This window comes from Stegostoma tigrinum, chromosome 3, assembly GCF_030684315.1.
Source record: "Stegostoma tigrinum isolate sSteTig4 chromosome 3, sSteTig4.hap1, whole genome shotgun sequence".
NCBI classification, from domain to species: domain Eukaryota; kingdom Metazoa; phylum Chordata; class Chondrichthyes; order Orectolobiformes; family Stegostomatidae; genus Stegostoma; species Stegostoma tigrinum.
This window is the reverse complement of record NC_081356.1, coordinates 138,949,368-138,965,579: the sequence shown is the minus strand read 5'-3', so window position 1 is coordinate 138,965,579 and position 16,212 is coordinate 138,949,368. Positions and strand designations below refer to the sequence as shown.

At 42.8% G+C, this 16,212-nt stretch overlaps 1 protein-coding gene across 4 annotated transcripts in view; it reads left to right on the top strand.

The window, feature by feature from the left end:
* LOC125450882 (nipped-B-like protein) overlaps positions 1–16,212 on the top strand; it is a 510,140-nt gene that overhangs the window by 33,285 nt on the left and 460,643 nt on the right. The window lies entirely within an intron of this gene.

Genomic DNA, 16,212 nt, shown 5'->3' with positions numbered 1-16,212 from the left:
GGCCTTGGGGTGGTGTCCACGAGGAGGTGGAAGGAGCGGTCAGTAGAGGGAGGGTTAGGCTCATGATTAAAGTAAGCACGGAGGTGCCTGAAAAACTGTTCAACATCCAAGCATGAGTGGTATTCGTTGATGTGTGTGGAGGGCGACAAAGGTGAGCCCTTTACTGAGGACTTGCTGTTCGTCCTTAGTAAGGGGGAGATCTGGGGGATGGTGAAGCCTTGGCAGGGCTGGGGGATGGTGGCTGTGGAGGTGGTGGTGGTGGAGTTGCGTCAGGGTAGGTGCAGTTGGCAGTGGTAGGTGGAGCAGGGTAGGGCGATGTTACTTGGTGTCATCTGATTTCTAACCTTGTTCACCCCAGTCCAACACCAATGCCTCTGTGGCCTGACTAAGGTTCTCTTCATTCTTATGTACTCCCAATGGACCTTGTGTTCATTTGCGTATGTCCTTCCCTTTATTAATCTTCCAAAATTCATCAAATGGCAATTGCAGGGGTTGAATTGCAGCTGTTGAAGAAAGGAGGTGGAAGATGGGAAATTATAGGCCGGGTAGTCTCACCTTGGTTATTGAGGAGGTGATGGCAGAGTGTTATTATCACTAGACTGTTAATTCAGAGACCCAGATAACGTTCTAGGGCTCCAGATACGAATCCCACCATGGTAGTTGATGGAATTTGAATTCAATAAATATTTTGAATTAAGAATCTAATGATGACCATGAATCCATTGTTGATTGTCGGAAAAACCCATCTGGTTCACTAACATCCTTTAGGTAAAGAAACTGCCATCCTTACCTGGTCTAGACTACATGTGACTCCAGACTCTCAGCAATGTGGTTGCCGCTAACCTTACCCAATGGGCAATAAATGCTGTCTAGCCAGCGATGCCCTCATCCCATGGATGAATGAAAAAAAAAATGCTCTGGGGACCTGGGTTCGAATCCCGCCATGGTGGAATTCAAATTCCACAAAACATCTGGAATTGAAAATCTAATGATCATAAATCCATTGCTGATTGCTGGGGAAAAACCCATCCGGTTCGCCAATGTCCTTTAGGGGAGGAAACTGCCATCCTTACCTGGTCTAGCCTACATGTGACTCTAGACCCACAGTAATGTGGTTGACACTTACCTCTTACCTGCCTCAGGGGATGGGCAATAAATGCTGCCGGACTAGCGACACCCGCATCCTGTGAACGAATAAAGGAAAAAAAGGTATGGTTTTAGAGTGTTGAGGATGAAATTGCAAAGTACTTGGAAGTATGTGATAAAATTGGGAGTCGTCAGCACAGCTTCATCAAGGTGACTTAATAGAGACATACAAGATGATCAGACGATTAGATAGGGTGGACAGTGAGAGCCTTTTTCCTCGGATGGTGATGGCTAGCACGAAGGGACGTAAGTTTAAATTGAGGGGTGATAGATATAGGACAAATGTCAGAAGTAGATTCTTTACCTGGAGAGTAGTAAGAGCATGGAATGCCCTGCCTGCAACAGTGGTATACTCGCCAACTTTAAGGGCATTTAAATGGTTGTTGGATAAACATATGGATGATAATGGAATAGTGTAGGTTAGATAGGCTTCAGATTGGTTTCACAGGTTGGCCGAAGGACCTGTACTGTGCTGTAATGTTCTGTGTTCTCTCAAGGGAAGGTATTTGCTGACAAAGCTCAAAGAATTCTTTGTTTAACTTGCTTGTTACCTCCTCAAAGGGGAGAACCAGTGGATGTGATATATTTGGATTTCCAGAAGGTCTTTGACAATGTGCTGCACAAAAGTCTGCTGGATAAGAGCCCATTGTGTTAGGGGCAGTGTCCGTGTATGGATAGAGGATTCTGTAGGGGCCAGTGTTGGGACCTCCACTATTCATGCTATAAGTTAATAATCTGGATAAAACAATTGGAGACATTGGTGCTAAGTTTGCAGATGGCGAAGGCTGATTGTTGCAGAAGTCTGTGGAGAGACTTCGTTAATATGTTTGAGACAGAGGCTCTTGATTAGTAAGGGGATCAAAGGTTACGGGGAAAAGGTAGGAGAATGGGGATGACAAATGCATCAGCCGTGATCAATGGCAAAACAGGCCCCATAGTACAATTGGACTTATTCTGCTCCTATACTTTATAGTCTTGGCAGTGACACCCACGTCTCTCAAAGCAAAAAGGCAGCTTTGTCAAATTTCCCCTTCATTTCCCTTGCTCTAGGAAGAGCAATCTGACTTTTCCACAATAGTTGACTGATACCACCCCTCCTGAATGGTAAGTCTCCTCTTCGTCCCTTCATTTTTTTTAACGGCATAATGACTGGAACAGGATGTAAACTATATTAAAGACCTAATCAAAACTTTATTGTTTGTAGTTTTCCTGTTTTTGTACTTGGTCCTTCTGTCTGAATCCCAGGATCCCACGTATTTTGCTAACCACACTTTCAGAATGTTTTGTTGCCTTCAAGGGTTAATACACATGCATGCTGTCAGATTTCCCCCTCTGTCCCTGCACGATAGTACGATGTTCTAACTATATTGCCTCTCCAGTTCCAAATGTGTGCCTCACCTTCTGTATTTATTTCCATTGCCATTTTCTGTCCATTCTGGTAGCTTATCTATGTTGGTTTGCAGGCAGTTTGTTTTGTCACTTTTTGCCCCTCACCCAAGTTTGGTGGTGATAGCAGATTTTGAAATTTTACTTCATGTTTCAAGTCATTGGTATGGTGCTTATCCAAAGAGTGCAGCTTTTGGTTTTCTTTGGAATGTACCCTGCCTGAACCTGAAGCATTTGAAGATCGCCACCAGTTGTTCCATTACAGATCTTTTTTCTCCTGTTTGCAGTCCAGTTTGGCCTGGACCAGTAGAGATTTTTCCCGTTGATTGCCATCGACTTCAACTTTGGTTATGTAAAGAGCTGTCATTTTACTTTTGTGTTTTTAAATTGTGCACTGAATGAGAGGCAACTGTTTTAACACCGAATTGCTGCATGTTTTGAAAAGCAAGTCACCTGACACACTCGGCAAGTGGTGTGCGAACATTTGTTTGTGCAAGCAGTAAATGAAGTGATGGCACATGAGCTGGAGCTGAGGTTTTCTGTGTACAGATGCTGCTGGATAGCAACAAGCAGCTGATTGACCAGTGAACTAATGACCATTTATTGATGACAAATGCTTTTTGTCTGCTTATAGCCTGAGTTTTGCTCCCAGATAATTGAACAGTTTGGGGCTGGATACAAGGTGCAGCGCAGGAGCTGTCTGTTTCTATTGTGAATTTTTAAAGGTACTTAAATCTTGACGCAGATTTATCCCAGGCAGCATTAAAGATAAGTCATTTTTGGTCCAAGAAGGAAATCTAAGGGTTGCATCAAAATGAAAGAAATGTCTGGACAAAATTGCAACACTTAGTGGCATTTTAAAAGATTGATAGATTGTAGGAATCAGCAAAGAAATAGGTAAAGAAAGATTAGAGTTTGGGAGAAATCTAATGCACTCTATGCCCAAAAGTATATTTCTGCAGGCATTTTAAAAGGGCGAGTATTGCTCCGCATCTGGAGAGTTAATCAGGAGAAATGATGAAAGATGAAAGTATTGAACAAGTGTGTTGTCTATCTTCAGTGTTGAAGATTTAGAAAGCTGCTTTTGATTTGGTGGATAATGATCCACTAGTGAGTCTTAAGAGATACTTTTATTCATATGTGCATGAGGTGTAGCCATGTTCAGTTGGGCAGAAATGCAAGACTTGAGAAGTGGTATACAAGGCAGCTTAACCTGGAGTTGGTGACCTTTAGGTGTGTTTGGGACAAGGTGGAGGAGGCATATGAAACAATCACTGACCATGGAAGAGATTCTGGCAAGGTTATTATGCCTAAAGGCTGACATCTCCCAATACCAGATGGCATCTGATGTGATCTTGACTATTTTATTGGGACCATAGAGAAGCAGTATGCTATTTAAATTGAGAAAGTTGGCAGAACTCTGCACAGATGAACCTGGCAGTTGTGCTTAATAAGGAAATGAGAGTATGCAAATATTGCAATTGATTAGGAAGGCCTGTTTGTACTGTGTTCTTTGATTCTGTGATTCAAATGGAATGCTGTTTATTGCGAGGGGAATGGAAATGTGGAAATTTTGCTGCAGTTAAATAGGGATTTCTTCAGACCATATTTGACTATTGAGTACAGTTTTGATCTCTTTTGGAAAAAGGACATATGTTGTATTAGAAGCAGTTTAGAGAAGACTCTCTCTTGCCTTGTTCTTGGATTGAAGGGCTTACCTTTATGTAGAAAGGTTGGACCGGTTAGGCCTGTATTCAATGGAATTTAGTTGTAGGAGGGGTGACATTATTGAAACACAAGATTTTGAGGGGACCTGATAGGGTGGATTGGATGAAGATGTTACGTCTTGTGGCTGAGACTAAACCTAGGGAGATCGTTCAAAATGAGATCTCTTTTTAAAACTGATATGAACATTGTAAGTTGGGAGCAGGAGTAGATCATTCAGTCCTTTCAGCCTTCTATGCCATTCAGTAAGTTTGTAACTGATCTGCATAGAACTGCAAATCCACATTCCTACCTAATCCTGATAATAGTAACAAGACTCTATCCATTTGTTATTTAATATAATTTGCAAATTCACTTCAGTCAGGTCTGCATTTATGCATAGTTCCTGTTCATAATTTTTTTACAGTAACAGAACTGCTTCTTTCTCCCTCAAACTGAACAGTCATTCTTGGTCGCTGCCTTTTGCTGAGAGCATTAATCATTTCTCATGGCACAATAGCATGTGTAGTAAAGATAAGAATTTTGAGGGTTGTTCAAAATTTTTTGCCTGCTCACTTCTATCACCCAAAGTCCTCCTGCACTCCTAAATGTAGCACTAATATCTTTGTGTTTTCAGTTGAGTCTGCACTGATGATGAGGTCTGTTATTGCTGTGATATCAAAATTTAATCTGGTAACTGTGTTCTGGGGCATTGGAAAAGAGAGAGCTTTGGCTGTTGACTTAGAAGTACTTAGTATGATCTGAAGTCCCCACCTGCTTCAAGAAGACCACCATCATCCTGGTGCCACAGAAAAATCATGCAACGTACATCCAGTGATTGCGGCCCAGGGGCTATGACGTCCGTAATTAAGTGTTTCGTGGTGTACTTCATGGCTAATCTCAACTTCAACCTACTAAATTGCATTGATTCTTTACAGTTCGCATACTAGTGCAACAGGTTTATGGCAGGCACCATCTCCCTGCCCTGTGCGCATCCCTGGAACACCTGGATATTAAGGGTACCTCCGTCAGGCTTTTATTTATTGACTGCAGTTCCACCTTAAAACCTTAATTCCAAACAAATTCATCTCAACTCCGAGAGCTAGGTCTCCACTCCTCCTCCTAACTGAATCCTTGACCTCCTGACCCATAGACTGCAATCAGCCTGAATATGCGATACCACCACTTCCACCATGATCCTCAACTCTGGTGGCCTACAAGGCTGCGTACTCGGCCCCCTACTATACTCCCTATACACTTGGACTCTGTGGCCGAATTCTGTCCCAACTCCATTTACAAATTTGATGTAAAAAAAACACTGTTGTCGATCTGCTTTCAAACGACAACAGCACAGAATACAAGAAAGAGACTAAGCGCTGGGTGGTGTGGTGTAAAGACGACCATCTTTCCATCAACATCAGCAAAACGAAGGAGCTGGTCGTTGATTTCAGGAAGTAGAATGGAGGGCATACCTATGTCTGCTTCAGTGCTGAGATTGAGATTGTCAAGAGCACCAAGTTCCTGGGAGTGATGATTAACAATCTATCCTGGTCCAACCTCATTGACATGACTCTCAAAAAGCACAACATTTCTGCTTCCTCTGGAGGCTAAGGAAATTCAGCATGTCCACAAGGACTCTTAGCAATTTTAACAGGATGTTTTCTATGGTGCTTCTAGACCGCAGACCATAAGACACAGGAGTGGAAGTAAGGCCATTCGACCCATCAAGTCCACTCCGTAATTTATATCATGGCTGATGGGCATTTCAACTCCACTTCCCCGCACTCTCCCTGTAGTTCTTGATTCCTTGTCAGATCAAGAATTTGTCGATCTCTGCCTTGAAGTCACCCAACGCCCTGGCCTCCATTGCACTCTGTGGCAGTGAATTCCACAAGCCCACCACACTCTGGCTGAAGAAATGTGGTCTCATTTCAGTTTTAAATTTACCCCCTCTAATTTTAAGGCTGTGCCCACGGGTCCTAGTCTCCCCACCTAACGGAAACAACTTCCTAGCATCCACTCCTTCTAAACCATACATTATCTTGTAAGTTTCTATTAGATCTCCCCTCAACCTTCTAAACTCTAATGAGTACAATCCCAGGATCCTTAGCCATTCTTCATATGTTAAACCTACCATTCCAAGCTTCTATCTGGATGTCAACTGTTCTTCCTAAGAATGCAAAAAACTAAAGAGCCCAGCCCATCTGGGAAACTAGTTTTTCATCTGTACTTTCTGCTGCCTTAAGAAAGCAACCAACAAATTCAAAGGCCTTCACATCCCAGTTTTACTTCCACCCTCTTCTGTTGGAGTACACAAATGAACAGATTCAAGAACAACTTCTTCACTGCAGTTTTGAACAGACATCTCAAATATTAATTATGGACTCTCCGTCTCTACCCTCTCCCTTCCTTTATCTGTACTATGTGCAGTGCTTTTAAATGCTTCCCAAAAAGTGATACCTGGAAAAATATTCCAGAAGAGGCCAAACAAAACCTGCTTGCTGTTGTGTTCAGTGCCCCTAATGGTATATTGAGAATACTGCATGTAGCAGTAACTGCTGTCACAACCTGTAATGCTATTACGAATGATTCGTGCATCTGTGTGCCCAGGTTCATCCGCTCTGCACCTGCTTTCATGTTGTGTACTTTATTCTTTATTTTGTCTTTATAAGAAGGACGCAGCACAAGAACAAGCCCTTTGGCCTTCCATGCCTGTGCTGACACATTTTGACCTTTTAATACTAAAAATGTCTTCACTTACAGGATCTCTATCTCTCTATTCTCCCCTTCTTCCTGTATTCATCTGGGTGCTTCTTGAATACCTTTGGCAGCGTATTGCAGGCACACCCTTTGTGTGAAAAACTTGCTTTGCAACATCCCGGTAAAACTTTTCTGTACCCTCTCCAAAGTATCCATATCCTTCTGACAGTGAGGTGACCAGAACTATACACAATCTTCCTATGTTCTTTCAACCAAAATAAACTGTTTCTCATTCTGCATATTGAACTTTGATCTTCCTTTCATCTACCTATTCCACTAATTTGCCCATTGATCAGTTTCTACTGTATTATAAAGTCATAGTTATATAGCATGGAAACAGACACTTCAGTCTAACCAGTCCATGCTGAACATAAATTCCGAACTAAACTAGGCCCACCTGCCTGTTTCTGGCCCATATCCATCCAAAGCTTTCCTGTTCATGTATCTATAAAAACCTTATTGGTGAAATATAACTTTTTTTTAAAAAAGAACTATAATAAATCTTTAAGCCTGCAATTCCAGGAGCAGCTGCAAGATCTTCGTGCCACCCAGTCTAATATGAAAGTTTGCAATGCTTCTCAGATTTTGAATTTTGTACTATGTCAGTCAAGGCCTATATAAATATGCAGCTGGAAGAGCAAGGGTGCCAGCTCCAAACTTTTAGTCTGAAACTCCTATTAACCATATAAAAACCGAAAGAACTGTGGGTGCTGTAAATCAGGAATGAAAACAGTTGTTGGAAAAGCTCAGCAGGTCTGGCAGCATTTATTAAGGAAAAATCGTTCTGAGGACCCAAAACATTAACTCTTTTTCCTTCACAGATGCTGCCATGACTGAGCTTTTCCAGCAGCTTTGTTTTTGCCCTATGAGCTGTAATTTAGTGTCTGTGATGCTTTACTGTGTCTTTTGTATGTGAGTAGACCAAATGCAGTGTCCTGTTATGCCTTGAGAAAACTCAACAGTTGAGCAAATGGGACTTGTCAGATCCTTGTTTGCTATCCTTAATTACTTTGCATTTGTTCAATTAAGACTTCTTCATCTAAGTGTTTGGTTCGAAGTTGGTGGTGAAAGATTTGCTGGTTCTGTAAACGCCACATTCCGGAACCCTTTCTATTTTGTTTATGCAGCTTCAAGTAGACTCTTCCATAATGCAATAATGACCAGGTTCCTTTTTCTACTTCCTGTAAGAATCATAAATTTCTGCTGGTAAGTATTTCCACCTAACCAGAGCTTCAGTTGTTTAGTGCTAATTTATACCACTGGCATTGCTTGTTTTAAACTGTAATAACTTAACTCAAGATTTTACAAATCAGCGTTCCAACAGTATTTTAGTCTCAAAGGTATAATTTTAGTTTATCATTGTCTCAGTTACATAAATGATCTTACACAAAAACAAATTTCTGGGGAAATTCAGCAGGTCTGGCAGCATCTGTGGAGAGAGCACATTTTACATTTCAGCTCCATTGAGCCTCATTCAGAAACCTAAATGTTAATTTTGCTTTCCCTGCACAGACTGTGCTGTAATGTTCTATGTTCTAGATATGGCCAGACCTGCTGAGTTTCTCCAATTTCTATTCCTGAATTCCAGCAGTTTTTTTTCTTTGCAAACTAGCCTAAACCTGGAGAAAAGATAAATAAATCAGAGCATTAGAGAAAGCTTTCTTGACATCTAAGACCAAATAGCAAGTGCTTTTCAGAATCTGCAAAGTGATGATTGGCTCTCTTGTGGTGGGAATGGAGAATTAACAGATAATAAGGAAATGGTGGATGGTGGCTCAGTGATTGGGGTAGCATGGTATCTCAGTGGTTAACACCAGGACCTGGGTTCACGTTCCACCTCAAACAACTGTCTGTGGTGAGTTTGCACATTCTCCCCATGTCTGTGTGTATTTTCTTCCATGATCCATAGATGTGCAGGTTAGGTGGATTGTCCATGCTAAATTTCCCATAGTATCTGGGGATGTGCAGGCTAGGGATGTTAGCCATGGGAAAAAGTTTGAACGGGATAGGCTGGGGTGTGGTTCTGAGTAGGTTGCTCTTCGGAGGGTCAGTTTGGACTCGATGGGCTGAATGGCCTGTTTCCACACCAGGGGTTTTATGGTTCTATGGCCAGTGATGAACAATTGTTTTTCTTCTTTTCGAAAATAATGATCCTGGTAATCTGGAGATTGAAGGAAAAGAGGAACTTGGTGAAATTATAATTACTTTCCAGTACTTGGTCAGTAGTCTTGTAGGTGACACGAACTAACACCACTAAAGTCCTTAGCCAATCTCAGGTTTCCTCTGTAAAAGGTATTTCCGGCAATATGGTGAATGTTGAAGTAATAACGGCAAATGCAAGTAAATTAAATTTCCAGCTTCCAATGAACTTGGAGTGTGGGGAATTGATTTCAACACTTTTCAACAAAAATAACTTCCTTTAGAATAAAATACTTAAATTATTTGAATCCTGGGATATAGCATTGTCCCTGGATTAAGAGCCTACTGACCAATTGTGCTCCCTGGCCGGTGATTGTTTCCCCGTACAGGCTGGGAATTCAAATTATTTGTTAATGGCTTTTTTCACTTAGAGGTTTCAGGGGAAGTTGATGTTGCAGGCTGGACCATATTTACTGCACATTCTAATTGCCCATGAGAAGGTGATGGTGGACTGCCACATTGAACAATTAGCCAATTTTCTGTAGGTTGACTCAGTACTGATGGAGAGAGGGAATTCCAGAATTTTGACAGTGACTGGAGGAATGGTGATATATCTCAAGGTCAGATGGTCAGTAGCTTTGAGGAGATCTTTCAGGTAGTGGTGTTCTCACCATCTAATAGTGTTTGTAGTAGTTGAGAGTTTGTAAGTTTTAAGGAGTCATGATGAATTTCTGTAGTGCATCTTGTGCACGAAACACAAAGCGCACTTGCAGCAGGTAATCAGGAAGGCTAAAGGGTTGGAGTACAAGACGAGAAAAATCTAACTGCTACTTATGCAAGATGCTAGGGTGACTGCATCTGGAAGACTGAAGTTTTGGTTGCCCTATTTAAGGAAAGGTATTGTCTTATTGGTGACTGTTTAGAGAACTAAGGATAATCCTTCTGATTTTTGTTGGTGATGGAGGTGAATGTTTGTGGATTGCTCGGGAATTGCTGTGCCCAGGATAGGTATCAAGCTTCCCGAGTGTTGGAGCTGCACTCAACTAGGCAAGTGGTAAGTATTCCCATGCTGCTGACTTGTATCTTGTGGATGGTGGACATGCTTTGGTGAATCAGGAGGTGATTTGCTTGTTGCAGAATTCTTACCATCCGAAAGACTGTAGCAATAATCTTTATCAGCGCCCTGTTCAGATCCTGGTCAATGGAAGTGCCACCTCTCCCAAAAAAGAAATTAATAAGAGCATTCAGTGATGGGCTAGTCTTTGAATGTTATGGGGTGGTGTTTTTGTAAATGGCCTTGATGCTTTTGGAGTGTGAATGTTACTTGTCTGTCCAAATTTGAGTGTCCAGATATTGGTGCATTTGGACTTGGAATGCTTCTATATCTGAGGAGTTGCAAATGTTGGTATGCATTGAGCAGTTAGAAGTGAACGTTCCACTTCTGTCATCTGACATTAAATAGTAAGCAGCAGGACGTCTCTTTGCCCACATTTGACCTGATGCTACGAAGTTTGTTTGGGTCTTGAGTCACTGTTGAGAACCGAGGCAACTCCTCCCTCATCGCCACTGTGCCATCATCTCCATTGAATCTGTTCTGCCAACAGGACAAGGCATGGCTGGGATGTTGTCTGCGGGTACGATTACATGAATATGACCATATTAGTCTGTTGATCGATGAGGTAGTGAGATGCCTTTCCCAATTTTCATACTTGTGAGACTCCCAGATGCTAGTTGAATTTTTCATTTTTGTTTCCATTGCCTAGGCCGAAAGCAGCTGGTTGGCCTGGCTTCATTACTTTTTTTGAGACTTCTTATGTTTTGATACAACAGTGGTTTGTTAGGCTGATTTTCTCTACCTACAGATTGTGGAATGCAGCAGTTCAAGGCGGCAGCTCACTACCACCTTCCCAAGGGCAGCTAGGGATGGACAATAAATGCTGGTCAACCAGCAATGCCCATGCCCCAAGAGTGACTTGAAAAGAATGAGTGCGTTGTAGAGTCTAACTGTTGTTACTTACTTCGCTGTTGTCGTTGACTAATTTCAAATTCCACCATGTGCTGAGGTGGGTTTTGTGCTAAGGTCCCCAACGGCCGTGCTACGGTCTCTGGATTGCTAGTCTAATGACAATAACACAATGTTGCCTCTACAGTAGTAAATGTAGGTGCCACTTTGAGTCCGTGATTAAGAAAGCGAATGTAATGTTGCCGTTTATCTCAAGAGGTTTGGAATATAAAAGCAGTGATGTGCTTCTGAGACTTTAGGTCCTATTTAGAATACTGTGTCCAATTTTGGGCCCCACACCTCAGGCAGGACATACTGGCGCTGGAGTGTGTCCAGCGGAGAGTCACATGGATGATCCCTGGAATGGTAGGCTTATCATACGATGAACGGCTAAGGATCCTGGGATTGTATTCATTAGAGCTTAAAAGGTTGAGGGGAGATCTAATAGAAACTTATAAGATAATGTATGGCTTAGAAAGGGTGGACGATGGCAAGTTGTTTCCGTTAGGTGGGGAGACTAGGACCCATGGGCACAGCCTGAGAATTAGAGGGGCTAAACTTAAAATGGAAATGAGGAGACATTTCTTCAGCCAGAAAGTGGCGGGCCTGTGGAATTCATTGCGCAGCGGAGGCTGGGACGTTAAATGTCTTCAAGGCAGAGTTTGATAAATTCTTGATCTCCATAAGACATAGGAGTGGAGGTAAGGCCATTTGGCCCATTAAGTCCACTCCACCATTTAAATCATGGCTGGGCATTTCGACACCACTTGCCTGCACTCTCCCCATAGCCCTTGATTCCTTTGAGATCAAGAATTTGTCGATCTCTGCCTTGAAGGCATCCAACGTCCTGGCCTTCACTGCACTCTGCGGCAATGAATTCCACAAGCCCACCACACTCTGGCTGAAAAAATGTCGTCTCATTTCAGTTTTAAATTTACCCCCTCTAATTTTAAGGCTGTGCCCATGGGTCCTCGTCTTCTCACCTAACGGAAACAACTTCCCAGCGTCCACCCCTTCTAAACCATACATTATCTTGTAAGTTTCTATTAGATCTCCTCTCAACCTTCTAAATTCTAATGAGTACAATCCCAGGATCCTTAGCTGTTCATCATACGCTAAACCTACCATTCCAGGGATCATCCGTGTGAATCTCTGCTGGACACGCTCCAGGGCTAGTATGTTCTTCCTGAGGTGAATTTATGGAATGTTTGCAGGATGGCTTTTTGGAACAGCTTGTGATGGAGCCCACAAGGGAGCAGGCTATTCTGGACTTAGTGCTATGTAATGAGCCAGACTTTATAAAAGACCTTAAAGTAAGGGAACACTTTGGAGGCAGCGATCATAACATTATCTCACAAGGAATCAAGGGCTACGGGGAGAGTGCAGGGACGTGGAGTTGAAATGCCCATCAGCCATGATTTAAATGGCGGAATGGACTCAATGGGCCGAATGGAATTACTTCCACTCCTATGTCTTATGTCTCGTGGTCTTATGGTCATTTTCTGGCTGTTACTTGAGAATGTCTATATTCTTTCAGTCTTTTGCAGTTAACAATGCTTCTGTGTTCTGTTGCCCTGAACTTTTGAATTTTGTTTTGCATTGCCCTCGTCAGTCTGTTACTTCATCCAGAAAAAAATAATTTGTCTCCTTTTAGCAAAATCAAGATCCTTGGTCTTGTACTCATTGGGATTGGGATACAAGAAACCGACTTGAAAAAAGTGAATAAAATGGAATTTGCTGGAAACGTTTAGCAGGTCTGGCAGCATCTGTAAAGAAAAGAATTGGTTAATGTTTTGGGTCCGGTGACCCTCAGGACTTGAAAAAAGTGACATTGATTTGTACAGCATAAGGTGCGAGTGCTGAGTGGCTGGGTTGGCAGCAGGAGCCAGTTAACTGTCAATTCTCTGCTTAAAGGCTAGACAGTTTGGCAGTGGTCAGTGTGTTGCCATGGGAATTCAGAGGTTGGCTATCTCTGTCATTTGGTTTTCAAAATTCACATGAGTTGTGTTTGGTTTACACAAAACACATTCTTGTGTGTTAATATGCGTTGTTTCTGTTGTGCACAAATGGCTGACAAATATCAGTCTGATAAATTAATTTCTAGCCTAATTCTTAGCACAGTTATTTAATGAATGTTGAATAGTAGAATTCCAACTGCTAGATATGGTATCCTGATGCTTGCAAGCGCAGGCTGATTTTGAGCACGATGGACATGCTGTCTGTTTTGAGTAGTCAGCAGGCTATGGTGTTTGATAAGGTCTGCCAGTTATTGGAGTTTGCAACCTGTGTACAAACCTATCCTGTGAGATAATGGGTACTTTGATCGAATTGTCATTTTTGGCATTATTATACCTATCCATGAAAAGGCTTATGACCATCTCTTTTCCCCTGATCCTTGACTGCCTCTCTTTTACCCTGGAAAGGAAAGTTGTTGATTGATGCTTAATGAGATGAGTTTCGGTACTTGCGTGCAGCCATGTATAGAGGTTGTACTCAGAGCAACTGGCAGATTTTTTTCAAACTAGATGTCCCATTGCTGTGCCAACCAATAGTCAATCATTCACTTACAGTAAATAAATTGGTATCTCTTTTTTCAAGCCTGCCTCTTGCATCTTAGTCCTGGTAGCCTTTTACCAATGCTTAAAATTCAAACATGGCTTGTCCCTTTATGCACCAAGGGATGTGTGTGTTGGTGGCTGTTGCATTTATTGCGCATCCCTAGTCGAGTTGTTGGTGAGTTGCTGCAGTCCATTTGGTGTAGATACACCCACAGTGCTTTTGAGGAAGGAGTTCTAGGATTTTGACCATGTGATGTTGAAGGAATGGCAATACATTTCCAAATCATTGCATGGCTTGATGGACAGCTTGTAGGTAGTGGTGTTCCATTTATCTGCTGCCATTCTTAGATGGAAGTGGCTGTGGGTTTGGATGATGCTCAGGAACCTTGGTGGCATTTCTGTAGTTTATCTTGCAGATAGAACACACTCCAGCTAGGAACAAAAACAAAGTTGCTGGAAAAGCTCAGCAGGTCTGGCAGCATCTATCGTAGAATCATAGAATCCCTACACTGTGGAAACAGGCCCTTCGGCCCAACAAGTCTACACCGACCCTGAGAGCATCCCACCCAGACACCCCCAACCCACCAACCCACCTAATCTACACATCCCTGAACATTACGGACAATTTAGCATGGCCAATCCACTTAGCCTGTGCATCTTTGGTCTGTGAGGAAACTGGAGCACCTGGAGGAAACCCATGCAGACACAGGGAGAATGTGCAAACTTCACGCTGACATCACCCAGGGCTGGAATTGAACCTGGGTCCCTGGCACTGAGCGGCAACAGTGCTAACCACTGAGCCCCTGTGCTGCCTCTGTGCATGAAAAATATGTTAATGTTTTGAGTCTAGTGACCCTTCCTCAGAACTGCTGGCTGGTAGAACATCTGTTGATGTGCAGAAAATAGGGTGGTGGGGAGTAAGCTTATAGGGTGGGGCCCAAAGACACAGCGAGAGCGAGACAGACAGTTGGACAGACAAAGGAGTTTCTGACAATTGGGCATGGAGGGTGAATAGTTGTTAATGGGGACTGTTAGTAACGAACAACAGTGGGTGTGTACTAGTTGACTATGTGGTGTTAAGACCTGGTGTGTGAGGTGGGGGTCTGGGACCTAGGAGAGTTTAGGCCGTAAAATTATTGAACTTGATTATTGAGTCCAGAAGGCTGTAGGGTCCCCAAGTGAAAAATGAGCTGGTGTTCCTCCAGCTTGCATTGGGCTTCGCTGGATCACTGCAGCAAACCAGAGACACAGATGTAGGTCAAGGAGCAGGGTGGTGTGTTAATGTGGCAGGCAACAGGTAGTTCAGCGTCTTTTTTGTGAGCAGTTCGTATGTGTTCTGCGAAGCAGTCGCCAAGCCTACGTTTCATTTTCCCCAATGGAGAGGAGTCCACACTAAGCAGCAAATGTAATAGACTAGATTCTGGGAAGTGCAGGTGGTGTTGCTTCTCCTGGAAGGTATGTTTGGGCCCTTGGATACTGGGGAGCAAGGAGGTAAATGGGCAGGAGTTGCACCTTTGCCGGTTACAGGTGAAAGTGTCATAGGGCTAAAGGGAGGTTGGATTCTTTTTCTTGTTGGAGGTGGTCATTTTCTGGCACTTGTAAGGTGCAAGTGTTACTTGTCACTTCTCAGCTCAAGCCTATGTATTCAGTTTTTGTGGCATTTGGATGTGGACTGATTCACTATCTGAGGAATCACGAATGGTGCTAAACATTCTGTTTTGGAAGGTCAGCTTCTAATTGAGGTGATGGAGGAAGGTTATTGAAGCAGCATATGATAGTTGTGCCTGTTACACTACAGCAGAGATGCCCAGGAACTGAGATGACCTACCTCTGACAACCACAACTATCTTCCTTTGTGCCAGGTATGATTCCAACCAGCAGAGAGTTTCCCCCTGAATCCTATTGGTTTTTTGGTCCCACACCTTGTCAGATGTGGCCTTGATGTCAAGGCCTGCCACACTCTTGCCTTGAATTCAACTCTTTTGTCCACGTCTGAATGAAGGCTGAAATGAGATCAGGAACTGAGTGGCCTTGGAGGAAGCAGAACTCTATATTCATTCACAGGATGTGTGCATTGCTGACCTGGGCAGCATTTATTACCTGTCCCTAATTGTCCTGAGGCCAGTTAAGAGTCAAGAACATTGTTAGTAAGTGTGGAATCACATGTATACCAGACCAGGTAAGGGTAGCAGTTTAGTGAACTGGATGACACTGGTTTTACGGTCGTCATCATTACACTCTCTTTCAGATTCTTATTGAATCTGTCATAATAGAATCTGAATTGAAACATTGAAACACATTATCTGGACCATGGATTAGTAGTCTAGCAATAATACCATTAGCTTATCTCCTGCCCTTAAGCAGATTAGTGAAACACCCAGAAGGTGGTCACTGCCTTTCAGGAGGTAGGGGCAGAAGCCCTCGTGACATTTAAGTATTTAGATGTGCATTTCTGATGCTAAGCCTTCCAGAGCTGTGGGACAACGGCTGGAAAAATGGGTTTAGAATAGTACAGCT